Below are 25,196 nucleotides of genomic sequence, written 5' to 3' on the forward strand. Positions count from 1 at the left end.
AGGAAGCTATTTAACCATGGCAAGAGTTTCAAATGTTGAATTTGAAATCATTCCTTCGTAAATTTTACGGACGACATTGAGTTGGTGACCGTTGTGGCATATCCGTTTCACAGATGATATCGAATACATACCCTTACTGAGCACATGATTTTGGTGGGTGTTGCTTAGTCTTTAGTTTTGTATGTTGTGTCGTGTGTACTATTCGTCTGTTTGTCATTTTCTGTTAGCCATGGCGTTGTCAGTATATATTATATCTATCATTTTGAATGCCCCTCTGGTATCTTTCACCCCTCTTTTATGTCTGTATGAGTTGGAACAATTGTTCAAAGTCACCAGGCTAATAATTTAGTTTGCAAGAAGAAAGACATACTGGTTGCACCGGAATCAAAATAGTTTGACGAAAATACCAAGGTGAAAGTAGCGCTTGTCTTTTGTTGAAAACTTGACTGATAGAGTATTACCAGCCCGGTAGCCAGTAATTCGTTATCGGCATGAAAATACTGATTTTGTGTAACCAAAATGTGCTGTTACAAAAATTTGGAAATTATTTTAAATTAAGAAATGTATATCTCCCTCGTGCACAACTCTGAGTGCTTCCCGGCTTTGGTTATACTTTTTTGTTCTTTTTGGTTTATAGCTCTACATCTTTTAAATAAGCTTTGGATTTTCAAATATTTTAGCCTCGAAAATCAACGAAGAGATGACAAATAACTAGGGCTAGAGGTTCCTGAACAGGCTCAATAATTCGGCGGAGTTGACCATGTTTTGTAATTTATCAACCCTATCATATAAAGAAGAAAAAAGTAACGCACAGCAAAACGCACATTAAAAATCAGTTTAAAAGAGGTCCATATCCGATGTTAGAATAGGTTATAAATACATAAATTGGGCCGTTCGTTTTCTCGTTTGAATTGTTTTACATTGTAATTTCTGGGCCTTTTATAGCTGTCTATGCGATATCGGCTTTTTTCATTGTTGAAGGCATACTATATTAATTTAATTCTGTGTCAATTGGTCTCTTGTAGAGAGTTGTCTCATTGGCAATCATACCACATCTTCCTTTTTATATATACAAGAAACTAACCTTAATGACAATAATAAGAATTTAATATTGCCATGCCAACTCCAGACTTCGATCACTGTAGATACAAAACTTATTGGGTGCATTTATTTTTGTGATTTTCGAAGAATAGGTAAAAAAAAATCGAGATTAATTATTGCGATTTCCGGGAAATCTACATACAAATATGTGTCTCCGATATAAAAATGCGAGTTCTTACTTTTGCGTTACTTATAATCGAACTGTCGAGTTCGTCGCATTTAGAAAAACCTCACAATAATTTCAGAATTTACAGTAATCTGATTGAAAGAAAATATTAATTTTCATTTCTAGTGTGCTTCAAATGCTTCAATGTCCTGTCCGATTATTTATGTAAGGAATATCACGGCCCTGCTCATTAATATGATTAAGAAACCTTCCATATCGTTTAGAGGATTCCAAGGTGGCCTTCTATCATTTATCAAAATACTGTCATTTAATATGTATTTTTAACGTAAGGAAATGCCTGTTCAAAGTCAGCATATGACACGTTATTTTCCATTCGTTTGGTGTGCTTGTGATTTGGCTATTTGTTAAGGGATTTTCCGTTTTGGAAGCTCCATGGATTTTTTTCTGTTATTTTACTTTATTTTTTTACACCAATGACAAACAAATTTCCCCGACCTTCATCCAGGACGGAATCATTACTGGACCTACATTTTGTATCTATTAAATAGTCAGTGTTAATGTGTTCTCCCCGTGAACAAGCATGACATATCGTCAATAGATATAGCAAACAACAATCAAGATTTCAAGAGCCTTTATATGCAGAATCTACTTTTTCGTGTCTTTTTGAACCACGGTTTCGTAGATACACGAAATACCAGTACAATTAAATTTTCCTTAAAATTGAAAAGCATACATTTCATACAAACACTTTGATTTGTATGGGTTGGATATCATACTATGTTTACCTTGTTATGGAAACATTACCCTTACCCATAGATCGTTCGTCCCATAACATTGATAGTCTTTCTCCCTTCGACTTTAATTAGTTATCAAAGGTACCAGGATTATAATTTAGTACGCCAGACGCGCGTTTCGTCTACATGAGACTCATCAGTGACGCTCATAGCAAAATATTTAAAAAGCCAAACAATTACAAAGTTGAAGAGCATTGAGGATCCAAAATTCCAAAAAGTTGTACCAAATACGGCTAAGATAATACCTGCTTGACATGTGTACGTGAGATGTACCTAAAGTGACCCTAAGGTTATCCAGAATACAAAATATGAAACATAATTATAAAAATATTATTGTATCCATTCAACCTATGACCTAGACATTAACCTTCCTACTTGAAAACTAATTCAATATGTAAGATAAAAAAAAATCAAAATAAATCATTCATTATTTTGCAAATATTTTGATTGATGAGAAAAATATTTAGATAATTGTAAAAACTTTTATATCGACTTTTACATTTACTCGTTTTCATTTTATTCATGTAAGATTTAATGTTTGCAAAGCAATGAGGTCCTGCTGCATCCATTAATGGCATTTTTTTATACTGATTATAGAATTCCTGATCTGTTCGAGTTAGGTCCCGGAATATACGATGCACCCAAAAATATCCATGAACCTCGGGTGGGTACGGTTTAGTAGACCACATTTTCCGAACCTGATTTCTCCACTCAGATATAATATAAGATGAATTCGTAGTTGCTATGAACCAGCTTGAGATATGTGGTCTCGCGTTTTCAATTACTGCAGAGTCCCTTCTTTCATACACAAAAAAACCAGTCGGTTCAATTGCACTATCAATCCATGATGCAAGTGGATCATTGCAGCGGACAGTTGCATCAGCCCAAATTCCTCCATAATGTGCAAGAAGTTCAATTCGGATAATATCAGACTTTGCTTGAATAAGGGCCGTGTTCCAAGCTTCATCCGTGTAATGATTTTTACGGTTGATTACAGTTTCAGCTTGTTTCATGTCCATTGCAACAATTTTATAATCTGGATTAAATTCCATCCATGATTTCAAGCAAGCGCATTGTAGGTTTGGTGCTTTTTCCCAACCTTTATCCCAAAACATCCATATTACACGTGGTATTTGAACTTTTTCATAGAACAGAACACTTGGTAATTGAAACTTTTCAGGTTGGAGAAAACTGAGATAACAAACTAGGAGAAAGGCACATCCAATGACAAAACAAAACTTAAAAAACAAATTTCTTATAGGTCTAAATGACTTTATGGTGTTGCTTCCTGAATTGGCACTCGAGTCTTTCTCCATCATTTCTTACTTTTAATTTAATAGATAACGGATATTTTGTTGTTTAGATATTTCAACACAGATAATGTCATGTGGGATCCTAAGTATATTCTGTCTTCGTAAAAAGATTATTGTTTCCTAAAATGAAAACTAAATCAATATTAAAACCATGTAAAGATGTGTTAGGACTTCTCAAATTATTAGGTTGATTAATAGTTATCAATACAAATTAAGGTCGAATAATTAAGAAGGGCTTTTGTCTAAATAAAGCGATATGTTGGTATATATAGAAGAGGGACGAAAGATACCAAAGGGACAGTCAAACTCATAAATCTAAAACAAACTGACAACGCCATGGCTAAAAATGAAAAAGACAAACAGAAAAACAATAGTACACATGACACAACATAGAAAACTAAAGAATAAACAACACGAACCCCACCAAAAAACTAGGGGTGATCGCTGTTTCGTTGACTTTCCAATATGTTATTAATACAAATACATATGTATTGCGTACTGTCTAAACAGCAGCATTTGTTTTCTATTATAACTAAGTGCATCAGATCATCGATTAAGCGGAACATAGTATCTTCAGGTCAACTTCTTTTTTTAATTTCATATTTTACACTAAAGTTATTTAAAGTTATAAAGGACTTTCAATTATTATAAAGTCAAGATAAAAGCTAGATATACATAAATAGATTTATAAAATATGAATAAAACCATGAGAAGTGAAATTTCCACAAATTTGCCTTCACAAATGAAACACATGTTTTCTTTATACATTTTATAGTTTAAGATTGCCCCATTCATTGATCATTGTACAATGTTGTATATAAACTCATCATAGATACCAGTATTAAATTTTGTATATACGCCAGACGGGCGCTTCGTCTACCAAAGACTATGTCTAACTTCATCAGATACTGAAAGTTAAAGCATTTGTATACTAGACACAAAAAAATGTGCCCGTCTTTAGTAAGAAGCCATATTAAATATATAACGATTTTTTGAAATAATTATATATAGATTATTATAATTTTAATATGATATTATGCATGTGCCTAATATTATCCTCATTTAAGGTATTCAGAAAACCAAAGTGTTATTTTAGTATATTTCGATAGGTCATCAATCATTCTTTGATTGAAAATTAGCACATTAGGATAGTATACATGTACAATCGGGATATAACGGTACACCAAAGATAAATAGCATTGATTTCTAATATAAAACTAACTCCATTTCAATGAAGTTACTGTATGTACATATCTACGGAGGTACAATATAAAATTGTGAACATTCGCTAAATGCTATCAAGAATATACACGAGGAGAATCGCTAATTACAAATTCATCAAATGGGGAAAAATAATTAATTTTTATTAATGTAAAACAAAAAAAAAGGACATATCATGAAGATTCCCCTATTTCCGCAAATTACACACACTCACATATTTAATAAATAGATCTTGAATATTGAATCTCGGTTTTTGTCGAGCCTGCAACTTTTGTTGCAGAAAGCTCGACATAGGGATAGTGATCCGGCGGCGGCGGCGTTATCTAACTTCTTAAAAGCTTTATATTTTAGAAGTTAGAAGACCTGTATACTTCATACTTTGTATATAGATGCCTCATGTTACGAACTTTCCGTCAGTCACATGTCCAATGTCCTTGACCACATTTTCATGGTTCAGTGACTTCTTGAAAAAAAAAGTTCAGATTTTTTGTAATGTTAATATCTCTCTTATTATAAGTAATTGGATAACTATATTTGGTATGTGCGTACCTTGCAAGGTCCTCATGCCCGTCAGACAATTTTCACTTGACCTCGACCTCATTTAATGGATCAGTGAACAAGGTTAAGTTTTGGTGGTCAAGTCCATATCTCAGATACTATAAGCAATAGGGCTAGTATATTCGGTGTATGGAAGGACTGAAAGGTGTACATGTCCAACTGGCAGGTGTCATTTGACCTTGACCTCATTTTCATGGTTCAGTGGTTATAGTTAAGTTTTTGTGTTTTGGTCTGATTTTCTTATACTTTATGCAATAGGTCTTCTATATTTGGTGTATGGAATGATTGTAAGGTGTACATGTCTAATTGACAGGTGTCATCTGACCTTGACCTCATTTTCATGGTTCAGTGGTAAAAGTTTTTGAGTTTTGGTCTATTTTTCAAATACTTAATGCATTAGGTCAACTATAGTTTGTGTATGAAATATCTTATGATCTTTGTGTCTGTTACGCAGGTTTTATTTGACCTTGACCTCATTTTCACGGTCCATTGCTAAGTGTTAAGTGTTTGTGTTTTGGTCTGTTTTTCTTAATTTATAAGCAATAAGTCAACTATATTTGTTGTGTTGAAGAATTGTTAGCTGTACATGTCTGCCTGGCATGGTTCATCTGACCTTGACCTCATTTTCATGGTTCATTGATCAATGTTTTGTTTTCTTGGTTAATGTTGAGTTTATGTGACAGTTGTAATAAAGCTTTATATTTAGGTCTATCAACATAATATCAATGATTAGTAAAGAAGGCGAGACATTTCAGCGTGTGCACTCTTGTTAAATACTGTTGTAATCTCATTAAATCATTGAACGCTGAACAAACAAATACCCTTTTTTGGATTCGATTGTCACAGATAAGTCTTGTATAGACGAAACGCGCGTCTGGCGAAAATATATTTACCCCTGGTATCTTTGATGAGTTTATTTCCATGGTTGAAAAAAGAAATATATGTAAAGGCGACTTTCTAAAACAATAAGCCGAAAATAAACTAGATTACAGCATGATCAAAGCCGCTGCAAAAGAAAACACTCAAAGGCTTATATGTAAGGACAACAGTGTTAATAAAAAAAAGTACCTAAAGTTAAGTCGATGTCAGGTTCTAGGATAGGTATTCAATCTTTTGCAATACTGACTCTTAGCCATATGTAATCAAACACAAACCAAATAATCATGGTTCGTAAAGCCAGGAATTACTCAGAGGAAGGAAGATTTGCAAAATAAAAGAATTCAGAAAAGATGGTTATTTTAATAAGTGAAGTAATTAGCTTTATTATGTGAAAAAATCGGATAATTTTAAACTTTTTTGACATTTTTCTTTGTTTTACAATTTATATTTGTTAAATAGTTGTATAAAAATTGCGGTTTTTATCCAACGCGATCATAGGTTTGAACGTAGTTTTCAATTTAGACTTGTTTATATTTTTTCGTTTGGGCTTGTTTCATATTTTCCCTTCGGTTTATATGATCTGTTCATCCTATTTTCACTCTTTAAATTCAGGAGTCTATCCTTAATTGAGGTAAATTATATGGCCTTCCAAATACCTGCTGACTGCCATTGGAGATTGGTTGATAAAATGGATCACAAGATGTAACAAAATGGATCTTAATATTAATTTAATACTAAACAGAAAACAATTAACTTGCGGCAAAGATGTTATACCACAAACATGAGGTGCACAAAAAACATTGTACATCAGATCCGGATTTCGACAATAAATGTCTCTTCAGTGATGTTAGGGATCGAAACGGTGTTTGGAAGGCCATATAAAAAGTACCCTCATTTTTAGAAAAAGTACCCTCATTTTTAGATAGACTCTTGAATTTTAAGAGTCAACGTAGGATGAACGGATCATATAAACCGGAGGAAAAATATGATACAAGCCCAAACGAAAAAATATAAACGAGTCTAAATTGAAAACTACGTTCAAACCTATGATTGCGTTGGATAAAACCGCAATTTTTATACGTGTGCATGTAAAACAAATTTCGTTGTAGAAGGGTCTAAAAACAGCACAAACAACTTTTTTTTAAAAGACCAAAAAAAAAAATATATATATATATCCTTAGATTATTGAATCTAGTGTGGTGGTTAGAAGAGGGGGCAATAGGGGCTCCGTTAACATGTGAACAACACCTCGATTTCGGCAAAAACAGTTAACAACAAATGCAAAAATTAACAGTGAACAGTTTAAATATATTTCAAATAAGAGTTAACAACACCTTGAAAAGCCTAAAACATGTTAACATAAAAAGGTATTGCCTCCCCTTAAAACCTCTGGCTTTAAAGTCATGAAACGAGTGACCGGTGAAAAATAATGTTATTCCAATTCTTGAACTAATGCATACAAACATCATAAACTTAGTCACGACTTTATCATTTTTTTCGCATAAATTTCGTATAATCGTCAATTTTTTTTATTCAATTGGTCAGTGTTGTGAAAATATGGCAGGTAATTAAAGTTTATGTTTTGAAGCCGAAGTTTAACGATTGTCACCTGTTTGTCAATAAACAACAAAAAAGCGTGTATATTGAGCACGTGCTGAACATGTACAATCAGATAATAGTTTATTTTAAGGACATCCATGCGTATTTGCAATCACCGGGTTTTTACGAGATGGGTCACACTGAGGTCACTTTGCATACGGAAAATATGTCGGGGAATATAAAAATAAAGTAAACTTCTTCTAAATATGAACAAATTAAAGAATTTTCTTCAGAGAAAACTATATGTACATGAAAACTATCCATTAATTGAGTTATAAAAAAACATATTCATTATTTTTGTAATTTGAAGTTTCTTATGACTGTAAGTGAAGTTGCACGATTGTTGAGGCATGTTTGTGTAAAGACGATGTTGAGGATGAACATAACTTTGTCATTGTTTGGTTAAAACTAATAGACCTTATGGATGTTGTCTAGTGACAAAGGAAAACAACAGAACTGGAATCCAATAGAATTTCGAAGGATGTTGTTTAAAAATAAAATTTGATAAATATGAAAAGGGTAGTAAGTAGGGAAAATATGATGCACCTTACAAAAATAACTAACTTTAATCAAAATAGAATTGGAATGGAATGGAATAATATAAAAAAAATGGTAAAATTCAAACTGAAACGAATAAATCGAATCATTTGCGTACATAGATGCATGAAAGTAAAAAAAACTTACTTATTATGGCATTGCTAGGTAAAAAACTATAACACTTTTACATATGTATAATCGGTATTTCAATGTATATTATGGAGGTTTGTGACCTCGAGGGTTATATGAACTAGTTACAGGAACATAAATAGCAAGTAATTTTACGGAATTCAGAAAGCGTATGTATAGATTTTAGTCTTTTAAAAAGCACCTTGAGTTTGCCAACAACATAGTTGAATTTTCACTTAATGTTTTAAATAGATGCATAATCATGAAAATTCCGTATGTTTGGTTAATTATTTGCCATTTCGCGTAATTCAAAAGAAAATGATAACATTGTTTCTGTCAATGAATTTCGATTATATACGTGTGTGTATACACATTTCTCTAATTCTTTGTCAATTTATCCCTTTCTGCACCCATTGTATAAAAAAAATAATCAACGTGTGGTTCGTTTGATCTCAGTTCTTCATTGGTTAAAATCCGATTATGACGTCGAATATTCTTGTTTTCCACTGAATTTTCGATTGTGACGGCATGAAAAAAGGCGACCTGATGACGTCACCTAGAAAAAACACGTACGTCTTTTTGCAGATCGGTCGCAAAGAAGCAATAAGATTGCCTGTGTATTGTTTGAAAACCATTAGAGAAACAAATTCCACCACCAAAATCTCGTGTAATACGATATTTATCCGCTCTCGACAGTTAAATTTTAAATATGTAAACCGCTCGACGAGCCTCGCGTTTTAGATTTGAGGTTAAATGAAAATTTAACTGTCTCGAGTGGATAAATATCGTATCACACTCGATGCAGTGGTAAAATCTATATGTACTTAACAATGCATCTGTTTCGAATATTCTTGATTTTGTTATACGGATACTTTCCAGGTAGATGAATAATTTCATAATTAAATCGAAATTAAACAGTATACAAAAGGTTCAAGAGATAACAATACAAAATCTATGCTAAATAGTTATGGTTGTTTCTTTATACAGGGTGTAGAATAATGGTTTATTGAAACCTATGTTGTTGGGCTCATTAACGGTACTTATCATATCTGCACCAGATGCGCATTTTGACAATAACTGTTTCTCCTGTGATGAATAAATAAAGGCAACAGTAGTATACCGCTGTTCAAACTCATAAATCCATGGACAAAAAACAAAATCGGGGTAACAAACTAAAACTGAGGGAAACGCATTAAATATAAGAGGAGAACAACGACACAACACTACAATGTAACACACACAGAAACGGACCAAGCATCAGACAAAATCCCACGAGAATGACAAATATAACATCAAAACCAAATACATGAATTTGGGATAGACAAGTACCGTGACACGTCTTATCGCAATGTGAATTTACACTCAAAAATAAGAGAAAACAAACGACGCTACGTTGAAATGTAACACACACAGAAACGAACTATAATATAACAATGGCCATATTCCTGACTTGGTACAAGACATTTTTAAAGGAAAAAATGGCGGGTTGAACCTGGTTTTGTGACATGCCAAACCTCCCCTTTTACAGCCATGTGAAATATAACATTAAAATGACAACTCAACACCACAGGACTACAATATAAATAAATTTGAGAATACAGTTGACAAAGAAACACACGAACAACAGCCATTTGAAAATCCCAAACTTGTTAAAATATTGAAGGGTAATACAACATAAAGGAACAAAAATATGACCGATGTATCGAGGTTTTCTTTTATGACAGATATATACATTTCTAGTAAAATCATTTGAATATAGAAACATCAATTTTCAATATAATACCAGCTGAATGTAAATGCCTTTACTGAAGTTCCCTGTTTCTGATTTAAGATTGATCTTATTTCGCTATATTATAAACAAAATGAATTACTTTGTTCCCGCATTTCTATAATACATAAATACCGGATATGTTGCCGCTTCGTAATAAATAAAAGAATGAACAACAATTTTTTTACGTTATACTTATTATATTGTTTCGACAGGACTACAAATGTATGGGAATACAAATCAGTAATTACTTTAACATTATTTTAAATATTTTTTACTTACCTCATTTAAAATTGTTCTGATGGCTGTGGTTATTTATCAAATTTTAGAGATAGTTGGATATTGCAATTTATTATAAATTATCAAACTCAATTTGTCACACGTGTGGCTTGGTAATAAAGTTTAAAGATTGAGTCATTAAAATGTGTAATTATCTAAATGGAAAAGTAATCATATTTTCTGATACGATCAAAAAGAATCGTTTAATTTCTAGATCTAAGATTTCAGAAACTATACAAGAAATCAATGAAAATAGCTTTGTATATCTATTGATATACACATCTTTTATATATTAATTTAACAAAGATAAAATTGTTTATTGTTCAGAAGCAATTAAGCTGCTGCAAGTGTTTAAATCTAGATTTGGTATGATTGTCAATGATTCTCAATGAGATAACTACTATGAAAGTAATTATATTCCTGGGGTACACATTTGCAGGGTTATCGTGAATGGCTCTTTCCTCGAATTGAAGGATGTTCGCTACTCAGTTTCAAAATAATAACCTTTCATAACACTAGTATATACTGATAGGGGATCTATAAAGAAACCAAAAGAGTAAAAATAAAATATAGGTCAATGTGCTTCTTTTCGAGATATTCGCCATTGAAATTTTGGCGGGAAAATGTTCTCTCTTGTTTTTTCATAATGTTATCATTGACAAGTTGAAGTTTTCAAAGACTATCAAATAAGAATAATTATACATGTAAAAGATTTATAAAAAGAAAAATGGGAGTTAGTGGGCATTTTTTAAATGCATTTAAATGGATAGAATCGGAGAGTTCCGAAAATCTGACAATAATTCCGAAAAATGACACGCGAACTTCCATAAATGTAAATCGATATATAACATCTTATGACCAAGTCAAGACATGGAAAGAAAACACAGGAAGTCTGAGCACGTGGATACGAGTATTTTCATATCAAAAAGAGAAAACATATAATGTAGCAATCTATTGTACTATATATTTGCAAAGAGGAATATATACGGAGAAAATCTCCAAAGCCTCACCTGAAAACGTGTTTAACTTTTATTCTTCATGGAAATATAACAAAAAGAAGATGTGGGTATGATTGCTATTGATTCAACTCTCTACGACTCGAAGGCCAAATTACCACTGAAGTTAACCTGACATTAACAAATTTTGTGTTGCTTTACTTCGGAGGATGACATATGATCGTTCATTTTGATCTGTGAAATGTTCAGTTTACCTCCTAATTTAAAAAAAAAATACATATTAAAATAAGCTTGTGTTTTATCTATAATACTAAAATTACGAGGTCCAATTTGTCAGCCGTCATCGGGTAAAAACGACAAATCAAAGAATTCAACTCTATATATAACTAATATAGGACAATGGTGTAGATTAAAAATTACACCACTCCAGACCCTTTTGTTTTCAGCATAATTAATATTGCCAATAATTAACAAGTTCCGGGTCGAATCCGATACCGATACAAATAGTATATTCAGCGACTACCTTATCTGTACGTTCCGCATTTGACAGGCGCACCACCAAACGGTGTATTTAGGATTTTGCTATATACACGGGTCATAATCAAAGGACTGACACTACTAAATACAATCAGTGTCAAATTGTTCCCTATTGTAGTTTTATTCAGCAATCAGCAAGACTTTCTAAGATAACTAATATAGGACAATGCTGTTGATTAAAAAATACTCCATTCCTGGATAGCCAGGACCTTTTGTTTTCCAAATAATTAATATTTCCAATAACTGATAAGTTCCAGGTCGACGGGTTCAAACAGAAAGATTTGAAAGAAGAGAAAACTGTGTATCTTATAATCGACATGACTTATAAGATGACAATACCAATTACTAAAATAAGGCTTAGGCATAGTTATATACTTTAATTCAGTCACGGACCCGCGATATCACGGGTGTGTACTTGTATTTCATAAGAATTTATTCCGCAATTATAGTTCAATATTTTAATTGACGGTTATCCTTAAGTGACATGTGAATGGCCCCATTTTAACCTTTGTTGATCATTTAATCCCTCAGGCTAACTTAAATAACTTGTCATAAACCAAATGAGCTTATCTTTCAGTGTCCGTCGTCGTAGTCGTCTGTCTTCCGTCGTCAGTGAATTTTTACAAAAATTTTCTTCTCTGAATTTACAGAGTCAGATTTAACAAAACTTGGCCACAATCATCATGAGGGTATTTAGTTTACGAAAAATGTCAAATGACCGGCTTATCAATCAAAATGGCCGACATGGCTAAAAACTTAATATAGGGGTAAATGCAATATATATATATATATGAAACTAAAGCATTTTGCGCAAATATTACAGGATGGTAACAATGTTTATCAGGTTAACTTAAAGGTTGTCCATCCTGAAAATTAAAGACGAATCAGAATATCAAAATTTTGCAGTTCTCTATTCAATCTTGAATACTACATGTATTATTATAGATAGAAAAAAAACTGAAAACAACAATGTTCATAGTAATATCTATAAATATGTCAATATGATCAAAACTATCGATGGAGTTATTGCCCTGTATAGCCATTGTTTAACCATTTTTACGTAAATAATTGAAATGTTTTACAAAAATCTTCTCCTCTGAAACAACGGAGACAAATTAAATCAAACATGGCCATAATCATCATTAGGGTAATATTTAGTTAAGCAGATGTGTATGATGACATCGCTTGCTAACCAAACATGACCACTATGGCTGAAAACATAAAATAGGTCTAAAATGCAGTTTAGAGACTTTTTTCACTGGAGCTGAATCATTTAGAGCAAATTTGGCTGCTTAAAAATGTTCATCAAGATACTTGTAGTAAACCCTTCATATTTCAACTTTCGACATAAATTGAATGATGAAAAAATCAGTCGAGACATCTCAGTGTGTGCACTTTTTTTATGTTTAAGAGTGCAGGAAAATACATAGTTGCCAAAAAATACCTAAAATACAACATTAATGACATGGCCCAAAAAAACTCATATATCATACCCTTTTGTTATTTTTTATTCATAATGTTTGAAGGATTTTGATATATTTTTCTTATTTGTAAAAACTTTTAAATCGATGTTGACATTGACTGGTTGTCATTTTATTCATGTGAGATGTAAGGTTTTGAAAGCAATGAGGTCCAACAGCATCCATTAATGGCATATTTTTGTACTGATTATAGAATTCTTGATCAATACGAGTTAGGTCCCGGAATATACGATGTGCCCAAAAATATCCATGGACCTCAGGTGGGTACGGTTTAGTAGACCACATTTTTCGAACCTGATTTCTCCACTTAGATATAATGTAAGATGAATTCGTGGATGCTATGAACCAGCTGGATATATGTGGTTTTGTGTTTTGAGTAACTGCAGTCGGTTCAACTGCACTACCAATCCATGACGCAAGTGGATCATTGCAGCGGACAGTTGCATCAGCCCAAATTCCTCCAAGCTGTGCAAGAATTTCAATTCGGATGATGTCGGATTTTGCTTGAATAATAGCATTGTTCCAAGCTTCATCGGTATAATGCTTTTTACGATTGATGACAGTTTCAGCTTGTTTCATGTCTATTGCAACGATTTTAAATTCTGGATTTAATTCCCTCCACGATTTCAAACAATCGCGTTGGAGTTTTGGAGCTTTTTCCCAACCTTTATCCCAAAACATCCATATTACACGTGGTAATTGAACCTTTTTGGAGAAAACAACACTTGGTAATTGTACCATTTCAGTGTTAAAATAATCAAGATAACAAACAAGTAGAAAAATAAACCCCATGACAAAACAAAACTTAAATAAAATGTTTCTTGTTGGTTTCAATGACTTCATGATGTTGCTTCATGAAATGGCATCCATGATTAAACCATTTTAACCGTTAAAACACCACGGAACTTCCTTAAAATTGAAATTGTAAAATATATTCGTTAAACACGCTCTGGAATAATGACTTTGTCTGATGATTGATCTGTGTGTATATGTTGTTGTTTAGATAACTGAACGAAAACTGCGGGGTCCAAAGTCGAGCATATCTTCGTTAAACTGTTATTGTTTCCTAAAATGAAAATAAAATCAGTTTTAAAAACATCTGAAAATATGTTAGCACTTTCCAAATAACACAAACACATTGACAATATATAATATTTATTGAGAATGTGTCAATAAATAAAATTGAGAATGGAAATTGGGAATGTGTCAAAGAGACAACACCCGACCATAGAACAGAGAACAGCAGAAGGTCACCAACAGGTCTTCAATGCAGCGAGAAATTTCCGCACCCGGAGACGTCCTTCAGCTGGCATATTTATCAAATTGCCTACAAAATTAGCCAGTCAGGGATATTACAGTCAATATCCATTCGTTTGATATGTTTGAGCTTTTGATTTTGCCATTTGCTTAAAGCTGTGATCACAACTTACTGGAAAACTCGAACGGACGCCTACGGATGAAAATAAAAGTAGTCCGTTGACAAAATTGTCATTCGTTGGGAGTCCGTTGGGTGACCAAATAAAACGGACGCGTAACGCATGCATAACGGACACACACCGGATATGCAACGTACGAGAAACGGAAACGTACCGGACAGAACGGATGTCGAACGTACAGCCAATGGACGACTACTGCATAAAACGGACGCGCAACGGAAAAATTAAAGGCGACAATAATAATACATGTAAATTGCATAAATATTCAAAAAGTTTCTGTAACTGGTTTTGGTTTGTTCTTCAAAATGCCACCAAATAGTAGTGTCTGGCCTGAATAAGAACTGCCTGATAGTGGAGACGTGTCCTTACTCTAAGATCGATTCAGAATAATAAGAATTCATGCACTCAAGACAAGAGGCTCTCACAACGACAGCAAACCGGATTTATTAATATTTATTTGTGTCCTGGTAATATCACAAGAACCATTACTGATGAATGGTGAAAATTGAAAATCGTCAATATCAAATTTGACCTCCATTTTGTCATCAGTATCAACATCTTAAAATTTGAAAAGCTTAGATTGAATGGTTCATGAGTAAATGCAACAACGTGAATGGAAACGCCATTTCACAATCTTTCAAGAACTATAACTCCTGAACGGTAAAAGTCAAAATCGTCATTATTGAACTTGACCTCTAATTTGCCATCAGTAACAACATATAAAAAATTCAAAAGCTTTGGTTGAATGGTTCATGAGAAAATGCACGGACACGACTGGAAACACCATTTTTCAATCTTTCAAGAACCATAACTCCTGAACGGTAAAAGTCAAAATCGTCATTATTGAACTTGACCACTATTTTGTCATCAGTAACAACATATTAAAATTTGGGAACCTTTGGTAAAACAGTTCATGCGTAAATGCACGGACACGACTGGAAACACCATTTTTCAATCTTTCAAGAACCATAACTCCTGAACGGTAAAAGTCAAAATCGTCATTATTGAACTTGACCTCCATTTTGTCATCAGTAACAACATATTAAAATTTGGGAAGCTTAGGTAGAACAGTTCATGCGTAAATGCACGGACACGACTGGAAACTCCATTTTTCAATCTTTCAAGAACCATAACTCCTGAACGGTAAAAGTCAAAATCGCAATTATTGAACTTGACCTTCATTTAGTTGTCAGTAACAACATATTAAAATTTTAAAAGCTTTGGTTGAACGGTTCATGAGTTAATGCACAGACAACATTTGATTGCCACCCGCCCGCCCGCCGTACATCCCCAAATCAATAACCGACATTTTTGTCACAAAAATCCGGTTAAAAATGACATACCAATGATTGGCATTTCTGACGCGAAATTTTCAATTGGCATTTATCCGTTTCAGATCCGTTCATCATCCGTTTTATCCGTTATACGTCCGGTAGAAGTCCGTTTCACACTCGTTTAACATCCGTTTTATCCGTTAAATGTCCGGTAGAAGTCCGTTGGTGAATTTGTCTACCAGACCTCCAACGGATGTATAACGGATGTATAACGGACAAGTGACGGATACAAAACGGAAACGAAACAGACGAGTACCGTATAAAACGGACGACATCCGGACGTTCAACGGACACTTCATCCGTTGGACTTCTGTTCAAAGTTTTGAACATGCTCAACATTTTCCAACGAACAGAACGGACGTCGACGGATAAAACGTACGCTAAACGGACATGAAACGGATATGGACGAACCTCTAACGGATAAGAACGGACGTCTAACGGACATGAAAGGATTGAAAAAAAAGTTATCCATTCGGCATCCGGTCGAGTTATCCGTTAAGGTGTGACCGAGTCTTTAGGGACTTTCCGTATAGAATTTTCCCCAGTATTTTTGTTATTTTGTTCTACATTATGCCGTTTTTATTTATTTTTTTGATATTGATATTATCATTTTAATTAACAACATAATTGCAGACAACCAAAATACCAGCCTATTATTATCCATATCTCTATCCCGATCCCCTGAGAAAACATTGGAATTTTATACGTCTGTCATACAAGTGAGAGGTTAAGCTAGAGAGAAAAAAAACAGGTTTAGTCCACTATTTTCTACATTAGAGCATGACTGTACCAAGTCAGGAATATGACAGTGTTTATCCATTCGTTCGATTTGTTTGAGTTTTTGATTTTGCCAATTGATATTTCCGTTTTGAATTTTCTATGAGTTCAGTATTTTTATAATTTTACTTTTTGCTGTCTGCGCAACTGTCTTGTAATTGTCTTACCAAACACGTGTGTTCAATTAACACAAATCCGATAATAATTAATTAACATCAATTAACATCAGTTTACATCATTTAACATCAATTAACATCCGGAACTCCTCCTTCTTTAGCTGTCAACTTAGTAAAAAATTCCCATATATTGCATAGCGGTGTGAATTTTCCGGTTGACGGTTTTTATCGAGGAAGACGTTCAGGCGTTAATGTAGCCTTCGTAGATCAGCGGAATATAACGACTGAATTATTCGGGTTACTAATTTGATTGTAATTTAATGATAACAAAATGAATATCTATACCAATAAAAAAAACATTGTTGAAAGATCTAATTGTATAATTACAGTGCTGTATCGATAACCATTTATAATAAGTTTATCTCAAGGCCAGAGCGGTAAGTTTACCCGATCGTTTATAAATTTACGGGCTCTGTTAAAAACATCTTCGATAAAATTTAGATTCGCTATCAATCCTCTTTTAAATAGGTTTTCTACAGGCACAACCAAACTTCCAGATTCTTTATATCTAATGAATAATTTGGTAATCCAAACGCCACTACTTACACAGGCAAAATAATTTGTGAAATATAAACATCGTAAGATCGAGCTAAAGGAACCTCAACGCGAGTTACTCCAATAAAACTTAAATATCTTCTCTTGTTGATCATTTTTGTTTTTGAAGTTTCTATCTACTACCTTTTTCAAGATAGTACTAATATGTTAACGTACAACAAGAATGTGTTCCCAGTACACGAATGCCCCTCTCGCACTATCATTTTCTATGTTCAGTGGACCGTGAAATTGGGGTAAACCCTCTAATTTGGCATTAAAATTAAAAAGATCATATCATAAGCAACATGTATACTAAGTTTGAAGTCGATTGTACTTCAACTTCATCAAAAACTACCTTGACCAAAAACTTTAACCTGAAGCGGGACAGACGGACGAACGAACGGACGGACGGACGAACGGACGCACAGACCAGAAAACATAATGCCACTCTACTATCGTAGGTGGGGCATAAAAACTAACGATTTCTTCGAACAAGGAGTTATTTGTATGTCTTGTTATGCTGATTGTTTTTGCTATATAACGTTTCGGTGTATACTAAAGTTTTAATGGTAAAAGACAAACATGCAGAAAATGGGACACCTGTCATTAAAGGGCAATTACTCAAACAAACAAAAAGAAACGACTGAGGATCTCAACCCTTTCACTTCTCTGTAGACTTTCTCTAGAACATTTTTGGTTTTCAAACTTTCTATCAAAGTTTTACAGTTTCAAGATAGTAGGCAAACATGCCAAAATGGTTTAAAAAAAACGTCATTAAGGGGCAAAACTTTCATTATGGAGTCGAGTTATAGTTTTGATCATGATGACTTATTTTTAAATATGGTCTTGTTCATAGTTTTTGCTTTTTGAAGTTTCTCTCAACATGTTAGAATGATTCGAGATTGTGGAGCCTTTTCTGACATTTTCATCCCTATTTTTTGCAATATCTTATATAAAATAATTGCAAATTGTTGCCATCATATGATGACAACAAAAAGATAATATATTATACTATTATAACTATTGGAAATGAAATCTATGGAAGATGCATTTTACATAAATATAAGCATGCAAACCTCAAATATAAAGCCTCATTTGTTAGAAAAGAAGCGAAAGTGGGTGGTTTAAAAATATATGATATTATAATTATTAAAGACAGAGAGGATAGACTGTCTGTATTTTTTTTAATCCAATTTAATTATTTTCCGTGGTCGTACAAATTTTTAATAAATTCCCCGGCTGCTTATATACTACTTTTAAAGGTTAAACTGTTAAATATTTAATAGGATGATTGTGCTTCCTTCGCCATCTTGGATTGTAAAAAACAAAGAAACATTGGTCCAGATTTTCAATCAAGTTATACTGTTATAACTAATGCGAATTTTCATATAAAAAGCAAATTAATAAGATTTCAACTTATATTATAAATATTAGCATTTCAAAATTTAAAATTAAATGCTGATGATTTTTTGCTTGATTTGTCTTGTTTTCAAATTGTCATTTTAGGAGAGGTACCTCTGAAGGAATAAACATGGAATTTTTCTATTTTGATTTTATCCGGAAAAAACGTATCGTGAACCTTTCAAGATACTTTAATTCTAGAAGAACAATAAAGTTGCTTATTTCAGAATAAAATTCACTGGCCAATTTTAAATGGGTCAAACAATTGATTACCTCCCCTTTTTCATATTTCTATGTCACCAATGCCCTTTTTCAAACACACATAAAATTGACACTGAACTAGAAGATATTTATGAGCTTAACAATTAACAAACATACAATAAAAATTCTAAAAGCATTTTCTAAAAGCGTATCTTATTTTATCATTTAATTTAGCTTCTATTCGTATAATAATGTTTATTTACTGTATGACCCACACCAAAATTTAATGTGCCATTTTGTCACAACCAGTAGATTGAAATTAGTCACAGAAAAAACAGACAAAACCATGATAAAAGCCAATACTGTATAGCCTGCAAAAGAATGGCCGGTCATTAAAAATGTGAAACAATTCTAACATTGAAACTAACGGCATAATTTATAATAAAAAAAAATGACAGACATTTGTAAACGAAAACCACTGAATTAAGGGCTCCTAATTTGAGACAGACACAAACAGAGTGTGCCATCTTTATTTGTCCGATCTATTTCATTTGCCCAGTACTAGTGTTCTCCAATGTATATCAAATTTCTGACAAGTTAATTACAATTTTGAAGATGTTATCTTTGAAATATTTGCCACTGAAAACAAAGGATTAGGTCCGGTAAGCTTTTTGGCCCAAAAATATAACAGTTTTACAAAATTGTTAAAATGTAAACTTTAGTTATTTATTGGACAGATGAATGCTTCTGCTACATAAATATGGGCTGTTTTTGACAATACAATGCTCTTATATCGGGTTGTAGCACCATCAAGTCATGCTAAATTACTGAAATCTTCAAAATTCTATCATTTTAGTTAAATTTTAGACGGTTTCCGTGTAAAACGAAAGTGGCCGCATTCGTGTTCATCCTTAATATTGCAATGTAAGTTTTATTTTCTGATAATACATAACATATATAAAGGTTGTGGATGAACACGGATGCGGCCACTTTCATTTTTGACAAAAACAATCTGAAAAGTGACGTTTTATGGCATATTTGAGAGATTTTTCATATTTGAGCTTCAATCGGATCGTTTTTAATGACTTATTCAGTTAAAATCTTTCATATAAACTAATTGAATCAAGTGAAATAGACACTTAAGTGTTTAAAAAGTGTTCAAAGTCTTTCGTCAGATGAAACTGAAATTTGAGGCCAAAATGAGTTCTTACCGGACCTACTCCTTTCTATTATATGCATATCATATTGTTTACACTTCAAATCTTCCTCAGTCACATTTATTCATTTAAAATAACACCGAAAGTAGGAACATAACACTACAGGGGGAGATAACTCTGTAAAAACCAGCCAAACGTTTTGAAAATCATTTTCTATTAGACATGTTACGAAAAGGTATACACTCGACGCTGAGGTTGGCAAATTTGACTTAAAATGTAGGGACAGTGTCAAAACATTGATTATCAATTGAAACAGGTAAAATTTAATTTCAGTGATGCGTTTTCTACACTCTTCTTGTTTTATTAAAGTAAACAAATTATGATATATATTTTGTGATTTCATTGCTTGTGATCATAGGATCGGAAAGGTGTACGTGTATGCGGAGTGAGATGCCGGGTGGGGCACTCGACGCAGGGGTGATGATTTTTTTAGTATGCACTCCAAATGTAAAAGAAAACTCATAATTACGATATCAATGCGTCACTACACTACCATGACTACTGAACTTCGTGCTAAAAATGCATGAAATATTTGTCGTTTGGCGAAAAAAAACCAACAATCAATCAATTTTTTACGGTCTAGTTATTTTTTTTTTTTTCGGTGTCTCTATAGGCTTCCATTGACACTTTGAAAGTTTTTTAACGCCAAAAGCGTGTTCACATATAACTGACGACCAAACGATACGAGGTGTTATGCTGGTAGTATGTACAATTGCCAAAAATTCATGAAATGTTAACCTCCGAAAAAGAAAAAAAAAACGGCAAAAAATATCGAAATTGAATCTATAAAAAGAGTTTCACATTTTCTATAGTATAATGTACATACGATGCGCAAAGTTTAAAAGTTGGGAGTGCATTACTCAAAACTGATGTCCCCTTCTCCCGCTCGCCTATAAGTCCAACTGAATTCGATAATTTTATATGATAAGTCCTTAGTCGGTTCTGCATTGTGTACAACTCGTCCAAAAGTTCTGACCACGGGTAAACACACCTTTAATTTCGTAACACCTCTAATGTAAAGAAAATGATAAGCTTTTTAATGATCAAGTGTTTTCAGAGAGGGACGAAAGATACCAGAGGGACAGTCAAACTCATAAACCGAAAATAAACTGACAACGCCATGTGGCTAAAACTGAAAAGACAAACAGACAAACAATAGTACACATGACACAACATAGAAAACTAAAGAATAAGCAACACGAACCCCACCAAAAACTAGGAGTGATATCAGGTGCTCCGGAAGGGTAACTCCTATGTATCCAATGACAATTTTTCCCATTAAGGCATGTGTGGTTCATTTTTATTTTTTGAAATTTTGAAATTTTTGTCAAAGGGTCAAAGTTAATATTTTGTCAAAATTATATAAATATAAAACGAGCCAAATTAATTTTAAGTCAAGGTGTTTGGCCACTGTAAAGTGCTAGTAGGATAATTGTTTTTCTCATATTAGGCTGCTGATGAATACTTTGCTTCGAACTTAACTTTTCATTCATATGCAGTGTGAAACGCAAAGTTGGGGGAAAACTAACAATACCTAAAGATCTAGACATTTTTTAAAGATATATCAAATTTGCAAAGCTGTACAAATATAAATGAACAAATATTTTGGAATCAGTGTGCGTGCGATATAAACTTTCTCTTTATACGAGACATATAAACTTTCTCTTTATACGAGACATATAAACTTTCTCTTTATACGAGACATAAAAAAATCAATGAAGGATAAACAAATCTTAATTGAACTAAATTGGGGGTGGGGGTAAAATGCAAGTTTTGTTTTATTGACATCGATTTTATATATACCCTTAATGGTCACTCAATTTTTCCCAAATTAAGTTAAGAGAGGGGGGTTAGTGAAAAAACTATATGAATTAAGTTTGTTATCCTACATTGAACTTTTGATGTAGTCCCTAACTATATACTGAGTTTATTGCCTACTGTTTCCGGATGATTTTCCTATAGGTTAAAGCAATTTTAGTTCGTAAGAGCCCTCTAATATCATTCTGTAAATATATATACAATGATAGATACAAATAGTATAAATATACTATTGAGGTTTATGACCCCTTCTGTAGCCATGTAGGTTAAGAAATTTTCAAACTGCAATAGTATAAAAACAGCAAAAATAACGAATAATATAGATGGACCATTTTGAACATATACCCAGAGGAAACTTCGTGCATAGCTTTATTATTTGATGTCTCATTCCATTTAATAGAAAATGGGGATTTTGTATAAAATACACAGACTTCATAAAAAATATGCTTGTTATAAAATTTTAAAAATTGAATACATACTTGTTTTTCTATGATGTGCTAGCATTTTTTGTTATCAAAAAGTCATAAACCACCTTTAAATTTAAAATACCATGTGCTGACTCGCTAAAGTCGAGCGCACCCGAGAATGTGTACTTTAATTGGTCCTTGATATTTAAATTTGTTTAACCAATATTTATATTTATAAACTTGTATCAAGAAAATCTTTGCTAGCACTGCATGCAATAATTCTCTATCTATCAATCACAGAATTGCCAAATATGCGAGTACAAGGTAAGGAGAAAGACTGGATAGTTTCTTTAAGGTTTAATAAGACCCCTTCTGTTTCCATTTTTGTACGAATTTTCTACATCAATTGTATCAAAACTAGATATAATGAATAGTTGAGACAGGCCATTGTGTTTCATTGCATTTTATAGAAAAAGAGTACTTTGTGGCTAATAAACCAAGATTTTTATAGAAAATACACAGCCTTTAATACAGAGATTTATGTTATAAAATTTGAAACATATATAATTACTCACTTGCTTTTCTATGATGTGCTAGTGGGTTTTTTTTTATAAAAAGTTCTAACCAACCTGTAAATTCCAAAATACCTCGTGCAGAGTCACTAAAGTCGAGCGCACCCTAAATGGTGTACTTGATTTGGTCCATATTTTTATTTGTTTTAACCAATAATTACATTAATAATCTTGTTTAAGGAAATCAATACTAGCACTGCATGCAATAATCCTATATCTATCAGTCATCAAACTGCCAAATATAAGAGTACAAGAATAAAGGCTGTGAATTTTCTATAAAATTTCCATATGTTTAGCATTGAATCAACAGAAGGGTACATATAAATCCTTTAAAGGGATCTACCATTTGATTTTTATTTTGGGGGCTAGGATGAAATTTGAAAAAAGGCAGGACAGGATTTTGAGTTAAAAAAAAAGGCAGAATGAGTAACTTGGCAAAAAAAATGGCAGGATGACAATTGTTGTAAAAAAGACAGGATAAGCTAGGGAAAAAAAGGCAGGACCGAATAGACTGAAAAATAAAAAGGCAGGACAGAGATTAAAACTTTAAAAAAAAGGCAGGACATTTTTTTTATTCCTAGCCCCCCCCCCCCCCCCCCCCCCCAACCCCCCCCTTTTCCCCCCAGAAAAATCAAATGGTAGCTCCCTTAAGCATTGAATCAACACAAGTGCACTAAGCATATCATTTTCGACAATATCACCTTAAAACTAAAAAATAAAAAAGACAAACCTATATATATTTAACTCAAGGCCGATGCACCCATTCACAGGTTCCAACGACGGAGTATAGGAATACCGAAATGAAGAGATTTAATTTGATATAAACTAAAAAGCATGCAGGTAAAAAGGTGTGTTTGATTTGTTTGGTAGAGGACCAACAATGTTAATATGCATTTTCGCTCGTCTGTTTTGTTCATTTTACGTTTTGATTTTCTTAACAAATTTAAAGTTATTATCTGGAAGATTTACAAGATCACTGGTATATATGTGACTATCATTTTTTCACACGAACGTATCAAGCATCGACCTATCCAGATAAAAAAGCTAGTATTTGATTGTTAGGGGGATGGAGGGTTAGGATGAATTTAAAAAAAAAGACGACAGGACTTTTGAGCTAACAAAAAAGGCAGGATGACCAAATAGAGTGCTAAAGAAAAAGGGCAGGATACATATTACAATTGAAAAATACGTGCAGGACAACATTTGTCATCCTAGTACACCCTCCTTATAAAAATCAAATGGTAGTTCCCGGAATTTTTAGCAGGTGGAAGATAGGTCGGCTGATGTATGCCCTGAGGTAATCGGTGCCCTCAGGTAATCGTGGTAATGCGTCATTGATTAAATTCGCACGAAAATGTAGTTCTTATTTAGATAGATCTTAAAACCAAATTTTAATGTGACTAAATACCAAAGATGTCATCAAACTTGCCAGGTGATTTTATTATTTGTATTCACCGATAATTCATTTCGTATGTACGTGTAGGGTGAGGACAACTATTATTATAAAAGTGTAAATCGTCATTCAGAACGTGTTTTCTTTTTAATATTATAAGTCATTTATGTTTCACTAAACTAAATAAAAAACTGTTCACGTTACAATGATCACAAATTAACCAAATATTTGGATTTTTATCGTGAATTATTTGTCGTTACTTAATGTGAAAAGTTGTATGTGTTCCTGTTTTCTCCTATTTTTCGCACATGTACTGTCAGTCGAAATAAAAAGTACAATAATGTATTTTTAGTTTATTCTATTTTTAGATCATGTTATTACTACGCATATGGGCACTATTGCCACGATTACCTGAGGGCACCGATTACCTCAGAGCATACAGCAGCGGACCTATCTTCCGCCTGCGAATTTTTAATGCAAACAAATCTTAAATTCGGAAGATTCCAAAAATTAGTTTGAATCCAGATTTCCTCATTCCTCACAGTGTTAAATGTAAAAAAAAAGGATTGTTAGCGTCGAAAAAGTGTTTTATTTTAAATACATCACGTGATATTGCGCGAGAAAAAAAATCTGACGTGGACACGAAGAATT

The 25,196-nt window shown here is 33.0% G+C and overlaps 1 long non-coding RNA gene across 1 annotated transcript; it reads right to left on the bottom strand.

Moving 5' to 3' along the window:
• Positions 1-13,290: 13,290 nt before the first annotated feature.
• LOC139498510 (uncharacterized) lies at positions 13,291-24,280 on the bottom strand. The gene is made up of 2 exons (XR_011657951.1): positions 23,883-24,280; positions 13,291-14,345 (listed from the first exon to the last, which is right to left on the bottom strand). It is a non-coding gene; the product is annotated as an uncharacterized lncRNA (long non-coding RNA).
• Positions 24,281-25,196: the final 916 nt, after the last annotated feature.

The sequence above is a fragment of the Mytilus edulis genome, chromosome 12, assembly GCF_963676685.1.
Source record: "Mytilus edulis chromosome 12, xbMytEdul2.2, whole genome shotgun sequence".
Lineage (NCBI taxonomy): Eukaryota > Metazoa > Mollusca > Bivalvia > Mytilida > Mytilidae > Mytilus > Mytilus edulis.